At 36.3% G+C, this 20,032-nt stretch overlaps 1 non-coding gene and 1 pseudogene across 1 annotated transcript; one reads left to right on the forward strand and one right to left on the reverse strand.

Moving 5' to 3' along the window:
- The first annotated feature begins 4,756 nt into the window (after positions 1 to 4,756).
- Positions 4,757 to 20,032, forward strand: part of LOC116751103 — a 58,969-nt pseudogene continuing 43,693 nt past the window's right edge.
- Positions 13,460 to 13,531, reverse strand: TRNAD-GUC. Its single transcript has one exon. It is a non-coding gene; the product is annotated as a tRNA-Asp (tRNA).

Below are 20,032 nucleotides of genomic sequence, written 5' to 3' on the forward strand. Positions count from 1 at the left end.
GACACCTCAAGTTAAGGAATTTAGCGCTTTTCTATGTATGGGAAGATGCAAGAGTCTGAGCTCACTGAAATAGTTCCTTTGATATGCACCTCAGCCATTTGGGGCCAGTATCCTGTATTTTCACATCCTGAGTTTCCTCAGGGCTCACTGCAGGGAGTGGCTGCAGTCTGATGGCTGCTAGATGGCAGATATTCTTTTCAGCCCTGAGTTTCCTCAGAGCTCACCGGCTCATGTTGGAGGGTTGCAGTCATTGATGACTGTGACATCCTTTGTGTATTGACATGGCAGGAAATATTCCATTTATAAATACTCTATTTATCAAGTTCATTCTTAAGTCTGTGAGTCTGTTTCTCTTTTGTAAATAAGTTCATTTGTATCTTTCTTTCTTTTAGATTCCACATATAAGTGATATCATATGATATTTGTCTTTCTCTGTCTGACTTACTTCACTTAGTATGATAATCTCCAGGTCCATCCGTGTTGCTGCAAATGGCATTATTTCATTCTTTTTAATGGCTGAGTAATATTCCATTGTATTGTACCACAATACAATATATATGTACCACATCTTCTTTATCCATTTATCTGTCGATGGACATTTAGGTTGCTTCCAAGTCTTGGCTATTGTAAACAGTGCTACAATGAACATTGGGGTGCATGTATACTTTTGAACCATGTTTTTCTCCAGATATATGCCTAAGAGTGGGATTGCTGTGTCACATGGTAGCTTTAGCTTTAGTTTTTTTTAAGGAAACTCCATACTGTTCTCCATAGTGGCTGTACCAATTTACATTCCCACCAACAGTGTAGGAGGGTTCCCTTTTCTCCACATCCTCTCCAGCACTAATTGTTTGTAGATTTTTTGATGACAGCCATTCTGACTGGTGTGAGGTGATATCTCATGGCAGTTTTGATTTGCATTTCTTGAATAATTAGTGATGTTGAGCATTTCTTCATGTGCCTCTTGGTCACTTGTATGTCTTCTTTGAAGAAATGTCTATTTAGGTCTTCTGCCTATTTTTTGATTGGGTTTGTTTTTTGGATATTGAGCACACAAGTTGTTTGCAAATTTTGGAGACTAATCCCTTGCCAGTTGCATCATTTGTGAATATTTTCTCCCATTCTGTGGGTTGTCTTTTCGTTTTATTTGTGATTTCCTTTGCTGTGCAAAAGCTTTTGAGTTTAATTAGGTCCCATTTGTTTATTTTTGTTTTATTTCCATTACTCTGGGAGATGGATCAAAAAAAGACATTGCAATTTATGTCAAAGAATGTTCTGCCTACGTTTTCCTCTAAGAGTTTTATATTATCCAGTCTTATATTTAGGACTTTAATCCATTTTGGGTTTATTTTTGTGTATGGTGTTAAAGAATGTTCTAGTTTCATCTTTTTTACATGTAGCAGTCCAGTTTTCCCAGCACCATTTATTGAAGAGACTGTCTTTTCTCCATTGTATAGTCTTGCCTGCTTTGTCATAGATTAATTGACCATAGGTGTGTGGTCAATTAATATTCTGGGCTTTCTATCCTGTTCTATTGATCTATAGTTCTGTTTTTTTTGCTAGTACCATACTGTTTTGTATCATTTTGCCCCTCAAAGTATAGCCAGTGACTGTTCCTTCTATTAAGAAATGTGATCTTTTTGCTTGATTAACTAATTATGTCACCTAAAACTTATGAGCAGGTAGAAGTATCTTCCAGTCTGCCAGATCAGTGCTTCTGAACTGAATTGCACGTACAGATTAACTGGAGGTCCTGATAAATTGCAGATTTTGATTTAATGGCTCTGGGAGGGGCCTGAAATGCTGCCTTCTTAACAAGCCCCTAGTGAAGCTTATCCCAGGACCCCTCTGTGAGCAGCAAAATCTAGAGAATTAGAAACTGGACAAGTGTAAACATGAATAAATGTAAACAAGTATCAGAGAACTGTAGAAAAACTTAATTTTAAGTAGTGATATGTTTAGCCCATTCAGAATAAAACCCAGGAGGGTCCCAGGGATTCCCAGCTCTGTTCCATTTGTGAGGAACACGACCTTAAGGTTCTCATTTGTTTATTAGTACATCAATTTTCTTGTTCTCAAATTGCTATAATAATTTGCTATCAAGAAGCTTAGTGCATTTATTTTTTGCTGAATGAGGGCAAGTAAGGGTTACAGCTGCTAACCTGGAAAAATGCATTAGAGAATAAAGAGCTTGAAGAACTTATACTACTAAAAAAAATAGAATTGAATGAGAATAAGGAAGATCAAATTGAAATAAAGAATGAGTCAGTAGGGTATAGACTGTTAAACACTTGATGAGATTTCCCAGGTATTGGCACACTGGAAACTTGAAATAAGAAGAATAGAAGAAAAGGTCAATTTGAATCCTTAAAATGCTGTGGGAGGCTTGGAGTAAGAAATACTACATCATAGAGTCTGGTACTAAAAATTTTTAATTTATCTTATGGAAGAAAAAAGAGAGCAATTGACCAGAAGCAATAGGAAATGGAAGAAAGAGGTTTGTCTTCAATTATTTAAACAAGAGGAAAATCTATAAAGCTAGTTAAAGGAAGATTTATGAAATTTATATTTACAGAAAAAATATTCTATTAAAGACATTATGTATGATCAATTATTCATAATTAATATATAATGCCAACAAATTTCACAGGATATAAATATGAGAATAATTTAACTTAAAACAGAGTTGAGTACAACCTTCACTTCAAAAAAACAGAGAGGAGGGGGCAGATTAGTTAAATACAGGATAACAAACAAATATTTAAAAAGGCTGTGAAGTTATGTGGAAGCACATTTATAAAAAATATTAACGGCAATAAAAATGGTTGACATAATGTTTTCAAAAAGCAGGGGATATTTTTCTACCAAGAATATGGTAGACTGGATTTGCTGAACCCCCAATCTGCTATATAACATGTACTCATACCAGATAAAATGTACATGTCATTTTAAAATGAGTACTGCCAACCTGTAAAGGAATTAAGGTAAACCTGATAGGCTAAAACATGAGGAGACTATATGAATCCAGAGAGATATGCAACCACCACAACCAGAGTCTTCTGCTTAAAGCCAGAACTCCAAAGGACTATAATTTCAGTGAAAGGGAAAATTAGGAAAAAACCTGCCTCTCAGAGGGGGCCAACTAGAAAAATTTTCTGCCCCAAACCTAATACTAGGTTGAGAAGGAAGAATCACAAGTCCATCTTCACATGAATTTGTACTTTAAAATCTTACTACCTATATAATTTTTAAAAACTCAATTGAAAATTTATTTTATAGCTGTCCCTGGTTGGTGTTATCTCCAAGAACCTAGCCAAAACAAAAACAAAACAACTTTGGAGAAATCCATATGTATCGCAGGTCTCAAAGAATTACCACTGACAAAATTCCATTAAACATGAAATTAAAAACAAGACTATCAGAAAACTCATGAGGATATAGGCATCACGAGCAGAAACATAGAATAGAATGATAAAGATTTCAGATATTAGAACTATTATATAACCATAAAAGCTATATTTAAGATGTTTAGAGAAATCAAAGAAGTGTTCCAGGAATATAAATTAGAAAAAAAAAATATCAAGCAGATTGGGAAATAATTTAAGAGAACTTTTAGAAATAAAAAATATCATAGAAATCAAAAACTTAAAGGACAGATTAAATACTAGATTAGAAACAGCCAAAGATAAAATAAGTGAATTAGAAGTTAGATGTGAAAAAATTATACTGGATATAGCAAAGGGAGGAAAGGAAAATGTGTATGTGAAACAGAGATTGAATTGAAACAGAGAGAGAAATAGGGTCAATATCTAATATGATCAACAAAAGAAAAATAGAATTAGGGAAAGATAATATCCATGGAAATAATATCTGAGGACTTTTCATAATTCAAATTTGTCAATGTTCAAGATGAAATAAAACACTTGAAAAATTTCCGAGCCTATTAAACATATTTAATTAGAAGCTAAAAATTCTTCCCACAAAAAGAGAACAAACATGTCCAGACATTTTTACTGGTGAGTTCTAACAAATGTTTTCAAGAAATGTATTATTTTTATCATACAAAAAGCAAAAAGTATTCCAGAATGGAAAAAGAAGGAACACTTCATTTAATGAGGCCACTACAATCTTGATACCAACATTAGACAAGAAATGTACGATAGGGGCTTCCCTGGTGGCGCAGTGGTTGAGAGTCCACCTGCCAGTGCAGGGGACACAGGTTCGTGCCCCGGTCCGGGAAGATCCCACATGCCGCGGAGCAGCTGGGCCCGTGAGCCATGGCTGCTGAGCCTGTGCGTCCGGAGCCTGTGCTCCACAACCGGAGAGGCCACAACAGTGAGAGGCCTGCGTACTGCAAAAAAAAAAAAAGAAGAAAGAAATGTACAATAAAGGAAAATTATAATCAATTTCCCTCATGAACCTAAAGGCAAAAATTGTAAATTAGAAATTAGCAAATGAAGTCTAGCAATCTATGAAGAAAGATAACATAGTATGAAAACTGGGTTTATTCTATGAATGCAAGGACTTTTAACAATAGAAAAAATCTATAAATGTAATTCACGTTAACAAGTAAAATGAGCAAAAGCAAATCATCATTTCAGGAGATGCAGAAAGTAAATTCAATAAAATTAAATAATTAAGTTTGATGAATCTAGCAGACTAGAAATAGAAGAGCTTTTAGTGTCCACTTATAAATCAGAAACTCTTCTTGGTCTTTCAAGTAGAGGTGAGTTAATGGAGATAATTAATTACGCAGATGATGGAAGCCAAACCAGGCATGGTGAGTTAGCTACTTAAGAGCAGGAAACCAGCAGTACCCCTAGGGCTAGAAGGATAACGGTAAGAGTGATCTCTGGTGGCCTCAGCCTGCAGTGGCCTGTAGCATTGTTTTGGTTCCCGGCCAGTGATTGAGGTCAGGTCACGGCAGCCAGGTCACGGCACCGAATTGTAGCCAGTAGACCAGTGGTCAGTGACAAGGCCCTGGCCCTATGGCTTTGCAGAAAAGGAATTCCCACAAAGACGGAAAGTAGTGAAACAAATAAAGTATGTATTAGGAGAAAAAAGAAGTACAGTACATGTGGATAGACATACAGGCGGGCTCAGAGAAAGAGTCGTGCCCTCGTGGCAGTTTGAATCACTTTTATGGGGCATTTCTTCTGGGTTTCCTTTGACCAATCATTTTGATCTGCCTGGTTCAAAGTCCATATTTGGTATATCTCAAGATTTTCCCATGTGTGTGTGCACATCCCTTAGCCAAGATGGATTCTACTGAAGAGGCCTATGGGTAAGTGAGCATTAGTTGGCATCACTCCCCTTTTGGGCTCTAAGGAGCCCTTCTGCGCATGTGTAGTCGGGGAGGTCTCCTGACTTCAAGAATGAGGAATATGTGGTCTCTTACCTTCTATCTGGGAAGGGCCCAGCCTCCTCTCTCAATTGTCCTGTTATTCCCATCTCTGAGTAGCGGTCCACAAGGAACGAAGTCAAACCGTTTGCCCTGGGGGCCCATCTGTCTCCTGCCTCAGGAGGTATCATTATCAGAGACAGGAGACCAGAATCTCAGGCAGGTGCTAGAGCTGGGATCAGCACTGTCTACTGTAGTTGGCTCCATGAAAGTGGGGCCATTTGTCAGGAGTTGGGCCCCCAGGAAAGAGACGGGCTTTGCAGGAGATACCATAGGAGACAGAGAGCTGATACCTTGGCTTCTTCCACTGCCTCTCACAGATGCCTGGAAATGTATTTTCCTGAAATACAAAACAGAGCAGGAGAGTAGATAGGAAGCAATCTGAGAACAAACTAGTTTGGGACCTAATAAATGATTGAATAGAGCAGGGAAGAGAGGGACTGGTCAAAGCAGGTGGCTTCAATGGTATTTCAATGTCCTAGTTTTGAAACTCAGAGGTGGATACATTATTGTTTTACTATGTATGTCAATATCTTATACCTATTTTATAAATATTATTTTATATATATTCAGTATTTAACTACTTTTCAAAACAGCTGTATACAAATTTGTATGTACAGTATAATGCCATTATTGTTGCACATACTTTTACATAATAGTATTTAAATACATAAATATGGAAATATACATGAACTTTGAAAGCTAGAATATGAACATGAGACAAAAATGTACCCCAAGTTATAGTTATGTTACAATAATTGAATTTAAAAAGAAAGAAGCAAATTGCAAAAGAAAATATCACTCATTCTTAGAAGCTGTCCAAGAAATGTTCTGTGGCCATTCCAAATCCAACTGCTACAAACTTAGGGAAGCATAACTGAACTGTGGCTTAACTCAGAAAGCTTATATATTTAGTAACCATATTTATTCTGCCTCAGGAAATGATGTCTTAACAGAAGAGGGTTAATCTGCATGGAGTCTGTAAAAGGGAAGCTTGGATAGAATTAAGTTATGTATTTGTCCAAAATTATCTAGAGGCAAAGGACAGTTGGTCGACAGGAGTGAATCTCTGATATTTTTTCTTTTGACATTAAGAGGTATAATATAAATCAGCGAAAAAAATACTGAAAGGGAGTGTGCTAAGATTTTAATAGTGACTATTTCTGTCAATGATTTTGGTTTTACTCTTTACTATTTTCTATATATTTCTAATGTCTCTTAATGAGTATATAGTATTTAAAAAATACAAAAACAGCAATGAGTAATGCACTAAAATAATTTTTTAAAAAATTGTGACCTTTGCCATTGTCTTAGTCTGCTGGGCTGCTATAACAAATTGCCACAGACTGGGTGGTTTATAAACAACAGAAATTTGTTTCTCACAGTTCTCACAGTTCTAGAAATCCAAGATCAAGGCACCGGTATATCTGGTATCTGGTGAGAGTCCACTTGCTAGTTTACAGCCAGCTGTCTTTTCACATGTCCTTACATGGCAGAAAGGGGGAGGGATCTCCCTGGCGTCTCTTTCATAAGGGCACTGATCCCATTCCTGAGGGCTCTGTCTTCATTCCCTAATCATCTCCCAAAGCCCCATCTCCCTATACCATCACCTTGGGGGTTACGATTTCAACACATAAGTTTTGGAAGATACAAACATTCAGACCATAGCAGCAATGTTTATAAGCCAATCACGAAAGGGAGAGACACAGGTAGAAAGGGGGGCAATCAATCTCCCAATTTGCTCAGGAATGAGGGGTTTTCTGGATGTGGAACCTTTGTTGCTAAAATCAAGACAGTACTGGACACAACAGGAATTCACTTTTCAACTGTGAATTTTTTTATGTTGGTCTAGAGGCCTGATGGTTCTGATGAATAGAGTGAGAAGATGTAATATCCCTGGAAAGACAATTGAAATCTTCCCATTACCTGCCCTATTAAATATTGATACTCTGCATCCTTGTGAGAAAATATCTTATACTTTGAAAGAGAATGTCTTAGTTAATTAGCTGAGAGCAAAGCCCTTGGAGATTGTGACATAAGAATGGTTCCTAGATAGAGCAAAAGGGGAAGTTGATAAAAGAAATTGAGAGGAGGCCATGGAAAAATTTTTTCTAATCTCACTAATTTTCCTAGACACTATGTTGCAGAGGGAAAATATGTTTTCAAGAGGTAGACTTCTAGTAATGAACTCTAACAGAAATTTTCAAACCAAGTTTCAAAAAGCAGAATATGTGTCCATATAGTTGTTGTACTTTATTTCCCTTTGTCTGTCATTATCCTGTGGTTAGGTATATACTCGGGATCTCTTTGGGAAAGGGACATTATATTTGACAAGACAGGACTTGGAGTTTCTTAAGTATCTCGGTCCTATAGGGTGGTTCTCTTTCAGACCTAAGAACCATTAATCTTATAACAGTGCAATTCCTATGAAGAACACAGATACTGTAAGTAGATTTGTTACAACTGTGTTATCACTAGGCCAGATCAGTCTATAGGAATCTATCAATGGTAAGGACTTGAGTTAAATTTAAGAGAAGTATCATTAATGTAAGAGTGGTGTTTGGTCCTGTTTGAGGCCTAAGGCATATGCGTGGGCATAATAGAATCATGTTTAGAGCTTTAAAAAAGGGCCCTGGCCTCACACTGTCCCAATTAAATCCAAATCTCTACCTGATTGTGTCCAGAGTATTAGTATAAAGAAATAGCGATTCTGTTGCACAGCCAGGGTTAAGAACCAGCTTTCAAAACAATCATTATGTGAAACACCTGTTTCAGAAGAGATACTTTCCAGACTTTGAATTCAGAGGAGACAAGGCAAGCAATAAAACAATCAAGCCAAAGGTCTCGAAAAGCTAGTAGATAATAGGGTGTCAATTTAAATTAATTCAGTTATTTGGTTAAGATTGCTGGAGTAAAATTTCACTTAAATTCCAGTTGGCCAAATAGAATGAAAATATTGAGTGTCCTTTTATAGAAACAATATTGTGTTTTTCTGAGTGCCTTGAAAGAGGCTGGAAGTGTTAGATATGAAGTACATCCATTTGTTAAATGGGCAAACGTTCTGTTTTATTTTATTTACGTAATGTGAAATGTTTGGCCACCTGGAGCAGTGCCTGAAAGTGGATGTAAAATGGAAAATGTAGTCAGTGAGACTGATTAATAACCATGAGCAGAAAAATAGGCCAAGTGGAAAAACTTATTCATGTAATTGCTTCATTTTGCTGACTGCAAAAGAATTTGTTTGGGAAGTGATTTCAGCTATTTAACTTTGTAGATTGATAGATCAGAGAAAGGTCTTTAAAAATGACATTACACAATCTTGCTCATAACATGAAATTAGTCTGACCCAAGAGATATATGCCACTTTTTGTGTCTACCTTATAAGACCCCCGTCCTGAAAAAATAATTATTGTACAACATAAACAGACTTTGTGAAAGGAAAGTTAGGAAGACAGCAGAGTACCTTCCTAAAAATCATGGTTTAAAAATTATCAAATTTTAAAAAGACATTTTTCTTTATACACAAAAATAAATGGGAGAAAACAGAAAAAAAGCCATAATTTCATGTACCTGATAACTCATGCTAACATAAAAATATAATTCATGCACCAGATAAGAAAATCCAAGAATTAAATTAAGGTAAAAATAAAATATAAAATTCTTCTTCTCTAGTCTTCCACCACCATACATCTAGAACTTTCCCTGCAGATAGCTGTTAACAATTTCTTGCCTTTCTGAAAATGATTTTAACACATATCCCCCAGTATAGAATATATATCTTAAATAAGTTATAGAAAATATAACTATCTTTCAGAATTACACAAAAAGATGCTCAGAACCTAGGCTTTGTGCTTTTTCCCCAGCTTTACTGAGATAGAATTGACAACATTATGTAACTTTAAGATGTACAGTAAGATGATTTGATATACATATACATTGGAAAATGATTACCTAGGCTTTGTGTTTTTATTTAATAATTTATCTTCAAGATATTCTTACTTTTAACAATTGCATTGTATGAACACTTCATTTAAACCCTCTACTACCAACAACATTAATGACCAATCTTGGTTTATGTACCTTTGCAAGATTATCTATGTGATAAATTCCTGTCAGTGAAATTGCTGTATACAAATTTAACATTTTTTGTTGCTGAATGTTGGTGCTCAAGAAGTATCATACCAGATTTAAGAAAAATATTCTGGCTCCTTGGACTGTATTCTCTACTTTTCATCATATTATTATCAGCACCAGGATGTTAGGACTATTTCTCAGAGAGTAAGAGAAAGATCAAGGAAAGTGAGAAGTAATGAAACTAGATTCAGTTAATCTCTGGCTTGTCAGCAGCTTTCACGAAAGATTTGTTTGTTGAAGAAGTTGAACCCATTAGCTTAAACAGGGATTCACTCTGTTAGCTCTAACAGAGCATGGACAACTAAAAATTCATTGGAAATTAATTGAAAATAATGCAGTGCTGTGAGATGGAGGAACATGATTTACAGGAAATTATACCAAGTGCTCTGAATTAGCCAAGGGTAAACAAATGCAAACCACCATTCAATAAAGGTTACTATAAGCTGATAAAACAATTCAAAGTATAAGAATAGAAGATTGGTAAGAATGAGTGAATTTACAGAGACAAATAGCAAAGATGTGAAGTACTGGAAAGAGGAACAGTGAGTGGATGCATGAGTTGATGATATTGTTTCACAGGGGAGACCTATTCATTTATGAAGAAATTTCAATTTTCAAAACACCACCATCTCACCAGTAAGAATGCCATGAACTCACTATTAAGATTTGCATTTATGTGTTTTTTTGTTTGTTTTGCTTCACTTTGTTTTGCTTTATTTTGGGGTTTTGTTTTTGGAGGCTGCTGCTGATGTTCTCACTTTATACTGTTTGCCTCTAGAGTTTAAAGACAGGGTCAGTAACCGATAAAGACAGTAGGTGTCTTTATTTTGTTGTTGTTTTTTTGGGGTTTTTTTGCGGTACGCGGGCCTCTCACCGCTCCGGACGCGCAGGCTCAGCGGCCATGGCTCACGGGCCCAGCCGCTCCGCGGCACGTGGGATCTTTCCAGACCGGGGCACGAACCCGTGTCCACTGCATCGGCAGGAGGACTCTCAACCACTGCGCCACCAGGGAAGCCCCGGTGACTTTTGTTTTGCCAGCAAAATATTTAAAAATTTTTGAAATGTGAATACACTGAGATCACCAAGGTGCCAATCTACTTTTGCTCTGCATCCACATGTTTCACTCAAGATCCTAGAGAGTGTATTAGAAGGTGGTAAGCATCCTGGTAATACCAGCCAATGTTTATCGTTGCTTTCTTTCTATGTGCCAGGAATTGTGTTGACCACTTTAACAAGATGTTACTCCTTAACGTGAACACAACACCCCAGGAAGAAGGTATGATGATTTAGTCCAGTTTAGATATTATGGGAACTAAAACTTAGAAAAGTTAAGCAACTTGCCCACATTTGCAAAACTAGTAGGTGGAAGAGCTAGGATTTATATAGGAACTTTCCAGCTCCACAGCCAGTGCTCTGTTTGTTCAGGAATTCTGATATTTAATTTACCAGGACTCTTGGCATTTATTATAGTTATACATATTTTCAGAATTTGCATTTTAAAGGGATAATGTTGATATTTAATCTCATTAGTGAACAGGGAATTTCAAATTGAAGAAGACACTATTTTTTTCATCCATCCGATTATATTTTAAAAATTCAGAGATGGTGAGGATTCAGGGATACCAACATTATACATTGTTGGTAGAAAGGTGAATTGGAAACTTTTTGTAAAGTAATCTGCCAATAATCTTTATTTTTCTTAAAGACAAAATACCATTTGACCTTGAAGTTCTACTTTTGGGATTTGGGCCTATGGAAATTGAAGCACGAGTGTGAAAGAATACATCTTCCAGAAAGTTAGATGTTTATTGCTGCTTCGTTTGCAGTAGCAAAATATATCAGACCATGGTGAATCTCTATTAACAGGAGAATGCTTAAATAACTTGTAGAATTAAGTTATATGTATATATATATTCACACTCATATATATACACATGCACACATACATACATTTTATTTACATCTATACGTAAATATTATGCAGTTATGTAAGGTAACAGTTTTGATTTTTTTTTTTATTGTCCTGAGGAAGTGTTCATACTGTATGACATGGAAGAGAATCAATATGTTTATATGAGTTTAAGTGGCAAAGTCAAATTACATTTATAAAGTTTATTACAGATTTTATAAAGGGTAAAAATTTACCTATAAATTCCTCAAAAATTGTTAAAACAGCACGGTGAATCATTTTGTGCAGCTTATTTTTGATGGCCTTGGAGACATTGGTTCCAATTTATCCTCCACTGTATCACTAAATGGGGTCAGCCTACGTTGAGGCAATGAAGAATGAGGACCGTTCATCCTTGCTTTTGTACAACTAAGAAAAAAAAATTGGAGAGTGATGGATTCTTTTACTCTGGAATTCTTAATAAAATTTCAAGGAAGAAGGAATAACAATTTTTATTGTATCAATGTATTTATGTCCTCCTAGGAGAAAAGGAAGAAATTCCAAATCTTTAGAATTCTTGAATAGCAAAAATAGAGAAAACAGAATCAAACAGCAATGAGACCGGCATGGTCTACAGCTTGTGGACTGGGCTGGAGATAACACAAGTGTGATATTACTTAGGCCTGAAGAACCCAGACATTCTGATTTTAGGCCTCTGTGTCCAAGACTCTTGGAAATTTGTTGTCAGACCACAGCTCTTTGATTTTGTGTAATGTCAGGGAGCCACTCTTCTGTCAGGTGAAAGTGTTAGGGCACCTGGCAGATAGTCTTTTACACCTTTTTTTTTTTCTGGTCTATTTGTATTGAAGATGTTGATGACTTCTAGCATCCTCTGTTGTTTTTCTTTTTGCACAACTGCATGAGCTCAAAATGTTTGCACTCATTGGAATGGAGAGTCACACTTTGAGATGTGGGTCAGTGAACTTTCGTGTTCTTTGCTTCTTTCTGACATATGAATGAAATTGTAAAGCTTTTTGTGCGTGTGAAATGAAATTCAAGTTTTTCCCTATTCTTATGAGAAAAGGTTAATTAGCCTTTAAAGTGGTCTGTTTTTAAGTGTTACTACTCTTTCATTTTTTTCTCTCTCTCTCCGAAATCTTTGGCAGATTAATTGGGCACAAAAATCAGTCATTTTGTGAACATTCTAGGACAGTGGTTCTCAAAGTAGTCCTTGGTCCAGTGCTATCAGCATTACCTGGGAACTTGTGATTCTCCGGCACACTCACGTTGAATCACTGTTGTAGCAGTAACTAATGAAGACAGTTCTGCATGGCTTGTAAAATGGAGAGTTCTAACTTTTGAGAGGGTTTTGCTTGGTTTGTCTAAACCAAGCTTTTGGTGAGCCTGAGTACGTTTTGTAGTGGGAATTGTTGCTTTTGACTTGTCTGAAGTGGCATCTCCTTCTGAAAACTCTAAAGCGTTTGGAGTGTATAACTTTCTCCTTTCTCTCAAAAGAAAACAGGAAAATCTCACAGAAATATAAAAATGAGTCAAAATAAGATGTGAGGGATATTCGGTATGCCAACAATAAGGTATTGCTAAATCTCAACAATTACGTCCCTAACTTGACCCACAATCTGACTGGGTGAGGACCATAAATAAACAGCACATAAAGGTACACAATAAAATAGGGAGAAAATCATCACTGGCCCAGAATTTGATAATGACCTTCTGTTGTGTGATATAAATATCTTTTAGACAAATTCTTATATATTTTACCATCTTTGGAGAAAATTAATAAATTAAGGTAAACAATCTCTTAAATTTAATGAAGCTCCTGGTTTCATTGGCATATCTATATAAACTAACTTGCTGACCTGTGTACAGCTCAGAGGAAAAAATACAGAGGTTTAGTTTTGAGTTGAATTAATGGACTTCACTGCTATGTGAGATGAGAAAAAGCAAAGGAAGGCAGGTGGGTAAAAGGAATCAAATAATGTTAAGGACTTTGGTACTTTATAAAGGGGGCGTGTTGCCTCCCCGTCGGGGAATCGAACCCCGGTCTCCCGCGTGACAGGCGGGGATACTCACCACTATACTAACGAGGACGGCAGGACTTTGGTACTTTAAAACAAAATTTGAAGGGTTTTACTATTGAATTAAAATGAAGCTTACTAATATTTCTAATCACGGGAAATTCTTGAATAAATGCATATGGTTTGATAGTTTTGTTCTAAATAAATCATATGTTTTCTTCCTGTTTGTATCACAATGTTAGAATTAATGTTAGCATTTTTTTTTTCTAATTTATAACATACCCTAATTAATCAGAAGTCTCTAAATGTCCCATGTTGGTTTTATGGTTCAACTAAATTGAATTATAGTAAGTACTGTCTTTTAAAAAGTTTTATTCCTGGAACTTGAGGTAGGGCTACAAATCGTTACGTTGTTTAGGCGAAATTACACACTCTGGGAAAAACTTTTCAAATTTCATACCTAACAAAATTTTAACATACATTTTTGTTTCTCTGTAACGGGTCGGCATAAATTGAATTTTAATATACCACTTAACTTTAACAACTTGGATTAATATTGCATTGAGATAATTAACAAATAATCTCTGGATACTCAAGCAAAATTTTTAATATATCCCTGTCCCTTATTTTTATAGGTTATAGAATGACTATCAGATAAAAGAATTAACAGTATGTACAAATATCTTTAACTCCTATTGGTGTGCCCATTTGTTCTATTTTAAGAAATCAAGTCAGTGTGAATGTAGGCAAAGCACATGCAAGATAATGTGTTTTTGTTTATCAAGGCAAAAAGGGAGTAACTTTTTAAAAAATAGTAAAATTGTTATGGTTTGCCATAATACCAAATTAGACTTTAAAATACAAATCTGAGGGTATATAACAATTGTAGAGTATCTGTGGAAAGTAAACTTTATTCACTACATAGTTCATGATACTTGCATATAATGAGTTTAAATGAGCAATACAATGTTTACAATTTTTTGACTAAGTTGTTTTAATTTAATGAGTTTATATATAAAATGTAAAAGGGCTTTTGAATCTCTTATTGCAAAATCTTATATAGATGATCTAAGAAAAGTAATAATATTTGGGTTTTCTTTTTCATAAAATGATAAATCAATGTTTGTATACTAGCATGCTCTTAATAAAAATAGTAAAGTTACTGTCTTCCAGATAGCAAAGGTTCTTCATTTAGTCAAGACACTCAATGTTTTTGCTTCTGTTATGTATTTGAATACTCTTTAACAAAATCTCATTTGTAATAACCATTTTGTCTCACTGTTTCTAATGATCAGTGTTTCTTATTGCGGTGCTTTTTTTGTGCCTTTTATTATTCATTGTCCTTAGGTGCTTAAAACTGATGCTCCTATTTATATCCTCTGATATATTTATTTTTGTGGTAAAACAGTCATGTTTCCATATAAGAGTGAGGTGAAGAGTGGTGAATCAACTTTAAATGACAACACGACCATTCTCCTCTGATGTCATTTTGGTCATTTTAAAAAGGAGTTAAGAAAGCCTTTTGGAGAACATTAAGTTGATGAACGGTGTGATGCATTTAACATAGGTATAGAAAAATTTTCTGCATCCATTATGTAACTAACTTCTAATGTTCAGATTGCTTTGGCATAATTACAGATTATTTTCTGCCATTAACTAGAAAGTAAAAAATTTACAAGTCAGAAAATTATGTCCTGAATTCTGAAAGACACCAACAAAGGATATCTTTAAGTTGACTATTTATGATTGTCGATTTGGAAATTAACTTCTTAAAAACTTTGAGATTTAATATACCAAGGCTATGAGAATTCTATCTGATAACTTATGCAGTGTAAGTTGTTACATATTGAAAATTCATTGTTCATAAAAAATTGTGTTCAGAAGTGTCTTGTCTTCCTGCTCCCAGAAAATAGCTTCATTTCTTAGTCACATTGAAGAATCGAGGTCTAATGTAATTTTTACCTGCAGAATAGAGAAAACCTAGAATCAAAGCTTCTGTGACTAATCCTTGGGTAACAACTCTCATGTGAATAAAATGAATGAACATTTTCTGACCTCTTCTGTACTTTAACTTGTAAAGATCATTGGACACTATAGTTACAAAACTGGTAACCCTCAGGGGCCAAAGGGGAAGCTCTCAATTTCCTGATTAGTTTAGGATAATTGGCTTTCCCCATCATTTGCACATCAACTGTTATCTGAAGACATTTTTTCCTTTGAAGTGTCCCATCACCTGCTGTCTGTCTTCTGACAGACAGAAGCCCCATATATCAGTACAGTCTGAGGCAGGGACACATTTACGTGAACTTTCCCACTAATTGACAATGGGAAAGCCCAGTCTCACAAACCCCTTGGGGGAGTGGTCAGTAGCTACTGGTCAAGGTTTCCACAACCTCTGCTGGAAAATCACGGGTAGTGCCACCTGGGCCACAATCAAACTTAAGGCTTCAGAAGAAGATGAATTTACTTAATTCTGCCCTTCACAGGACAGCTCCCAACTTAAGCCCCAGTACCTGATCCCTGGACAGAGATTCAAGGGGAAGGCGGGTGCAGGGGTGTAATAGGCTGGGGTGGAGTTGTAGGGGGCTAGCAAAAATTCTTGTCCTTTTAGGAGATGTGCTTTCCCAGAGTGGCACCACTGCAGCTGGGATGCTGAACTAAGTTGGGAGCCCACCTGGGGTTACCTGATGGCAGGGTTCTTGACTCTGCAACCTCTATTGTTGACACTCTTTTTGATACTACTTTTCCAAAATTTAACCCTCCAACTGAAAATAGCAGACTATTAAGTTTTTTTTTGTTTTTTTTTTTTAAGAAGATGTTGGGGGTAGGAGTTTATTTATTTATTTTTGCTGTGTTGGGTCTTCATTTCTGTGCGAGGGCTTTCTCTAGTTGTGCCAAGTGGGGGCCACTCTTCATCGTGGTGCGCAGGCCTCGCATAATCGCGGCCTCTCTTGTTGTGTAGCGCAGGCTCCAGATGCGCAGGATCAGTAGTTGTGGCTCACGGGCCTAGCTGCTCTGCGGCATGTGGGATCCTCCCATACCAGGGCTCGAACCCGTGTCCCCTGCATCAGCAGGCAGATTCTCAACCACTGCGCCACCAGGCAAGCCCAAGATTTTTTTTTATGAATACAATATCTCTAGGTTTCCTAGATGACCACTGGGCAACCCCAGAGATCTGCTTTCTAGCCATATACAAGAAGAAATAAGAAATAAAGGTGGTATTTTGCATTCTCCAGATTCTTAATTAGCTCACGACTCCCAGTGGGAGTCGTTCTGCTTTTCAAGCCCACAATATAAGAACACCTAACAAGTAAAAATAGTCCTAGATTAATTAAACACAATAATTATTTATAACTACTGTGGCTACATTGCAACAATTATGTACTTTTCAGGTTGGATTGAGGCATATTTATGGTCATGTACAAAGACTGGTATAATAACTGTCCACCAATTAATTTTTTTTAAATAACCTTATCAACTGGTGACAGTAATAATATATACTTTATGGGGTAAATTAAAGGCCCTAGAGATGTATTAGAATTCTCTTATTGTCCTTAATATGCTTGTTCTTTTATGGCATTCACTGATAAAAGTTTTATTAAATGAATTTGTATTATACCTCAAAAGAGAATTTCATTCTCCTTCATTGTGAGGTTGTTTACTATGACACAAAATAAACCAGACTTTTTGGTCTTGTTATCAACATCTTCTTTCTCTTTAAAACAAAGGCCTCTAGAAGCAATGTCAAAAGAGCTTCAGTAAGAACTGTACCAGACACGGTAGATACTCTTGATACCACAGGAAACTGACTCATGGATATCAGCCTCCCAAATGAGCTGACCTTGTTCTCACAAACAATATTCTAACTATACCAAGTGAATGAGTCAGGACTTCCAAGTCTTTTATGTAGAAGCAGGTGAATTCATGAAGGTAGACTGCACAGCTCAAGACCAGTAAAAGAAGAAGTAATGGCTTAGGACTAAAGGGACTTAATAAAGTGATTTAATTGGGGTTAATTTAATTTTTTTATTTTAATGAACACGAGAGAACCCCTTGTTTTCTTCTGAATCTATTTCTAACCCTCAATTTAAGATTAAATTCTGTAAAAACTAAATGGAGCACTCCGAATTGGAATTCTCAGTGTTGAGAAAAATATACCTTATGAAAATTCTTTATATAGAATTGAAACTAATAAGTTTCCAAGAAAAAATACTGTTAATGATTTTGTAAAGTCTTATGCTACATTTGGCTTTGTCTATTAAAACACTCATGAAATTAGTTGTAATGGTTAAACATTATACAAAATTACTTCCCCCCCCCTCCAAAGTTACTTTTAATAAAGACCTTTACTTTTCATGACAATGTAGTTATTTATATTGGTTCAGTAAGAACTGGTTTTCTTTTTTACCTGAATATAATTGGAAAAATCAAACGTTTACCATTACCATGCTACAAATTCCATTTAATTAGACAAGACAGACCCAGTAATAAAAACGTGTTCTATGTTTTGCATGCAGAAGTGATGCCTACAGCATCCTTCAGGAACCTGATCTGGTACTTGCTCTACGGACTAGGGAACTCAGCCTTGGAGGTGGAAAAGGATGCCACTTCTTGACAGGACAAGGACAGTGAGAAACTTGAGTATCTTTTATAAAAAGGACACCCTTAAAATTATAAGTACTGTAGACAGAATCAGGTAGAATGAATTGGATGGGTTATCTGCTCTCAACTGAACTAGTAAACACATAGAAATAAATTAAAACCATAGGGTCTGGGCTTCCCTGGTGGCGCAGTGGTTGAGAGTCCGCCTGCCGATGCAGGGGACACGGGTTTGTGCCCCGGTCCGGGAGGATCCCACATGCCACGGAGCGGCTGGGCCTGTGAGCCATGGCCGCTGAGCCTGCGCGTCTGGAGCCTGTGCTCCGCAACGGGAGAGGCCACAACAGTGAGAGCCCCGCGTACCGCAAAAAAAACCAAAAACAAAAACAAAAAACAAACCATAGGGCCTTACAAACCTACAGATAGAAGTAAACTCTTGAATCTTAGTATCATATTGTTCCATTAAAAAACCATACAAAGAGATAATTACATATTAATCAACATTTCTTGTTACATCTATGCAAATAAAATGAGTCAAAGTAAAATATAAAATCAATAATACTGATTGAGAAAATGTTAAGCAAATGTAGGTAGGCAAATGTGTCCTATGGGGAGGAAACATGACCACAGGAAGGACTGTAAAAGCAGAAGTGACACCTGGCACTGCCACCATTGTAAGCACATGTACCACATCCCACCACTGAAGAAAGAAAAAAAAACCCTCACACTTCACTCTGATATAAATAAAAAATAAAAGGCTCTGTCTGTCTGGTTCTATCTAGTCTCCCAAATAAATAAAACTTTGAGTATTTTCTTTAAATTGCTAACTCAATAAAAATGACTTCATTGTCGACAAGGCGATTGTCTGAAGATATATCATGAACTTTGTGAGTATGGTAACCATGATAAAATTGCTGTTTGCCACCGTGAACACACTTAACAGTCTTTATAATATTGTTTGTTTACTTTAAAAAACTGGTCCTGTTTTTTATTTTCTTGGGCTACTTCTTCTGAAGTTGACTTCCTCATATTTCTTTGCAAGCAAATGCCACCTTCGTTTTTCCATGTGCTTTTGTTTCTGAGCCTTCCTTTCATGCTCCATACACAAATCAGTAGGTGATGGAACCTGCAGCTATATTTGGGATTTTATGCTTCACTGTTCACTTTCAAAGGAAGAGAATATTTTTGTTCTAGGCTTCTTAACAAAAGACCTGAAATTCACCCAGAACCAATGAATGTCCTTTATATTTACCTTTGGCAAGAAGGCTTTAAGTATTTCTAGCTCATTACTTCAGAACTCAATAGTATTTCACCCTTGCTGCTAATCCTGACCTCCTCTATGTTCTTATGTTGTCTTATGCCCCTATAATTGATTCAGTGACTCAGTAATAGGCTTAATTTCTTAACAACTTAGGCCATGCATCAGTCTTGCTATCTCTCAGCCATTTTCCTCAATAGTTTTGTACCACACCCCTGCCTGTCTGCCTTCTATTTACTAACACAGTTCCCCAAGTTGATTTATCCACTCTTTGAAATACCTACTTTTTGGCCCTGCGCTGACAGCTTGCCTGGGTTCGCACTGGTTTTTGGTTGTTACCATCTACAGATTCTGAAAATATCATCTAGAATGTACATCACTTCCAGCTAGGCCTGTTCTCCCAGAGTCTGCCTTAAACGAGCAGATTTTGCTTCAAGTTCCATCTTCTCCCCATCTACTCCATTTCATGACAGTTAGAGAAGCCATGCACTAATGTAGGACAAGTGGTAATTTAGCAGAGAAAAATGTTACTTCAGGGTGAGTTCGGGGAAAGCACTTTGATGGAGAGTCAGCTAAGATCAGTTATAATAGGTAATCTGTAGAGCATGTAGATGATGGAATGATGAAATGGAAAATGAAGTAGATACATATGGACATTCCAGATAGAAACAATGTAAGCAAAAATGTGACGACAAGAAATGAAATGGCTTTGACAA

This window comes from Phocoena sinus, chromosome 3 (assembly GCF_008692025.1).
Source record: "Phocoena sinus isolate mPhoSin1 chromosome 3, mPhoSin1.pri, whole genome shotgun sequence".
In the NCBI taxonomy this organism is placed as follows: domain Eukaryota; kingdom Metazoa; phylum Chordata; class Mammalia; order Artiodactyla; family Phocoenidae; genus Phocoena; species Phocoena sinus.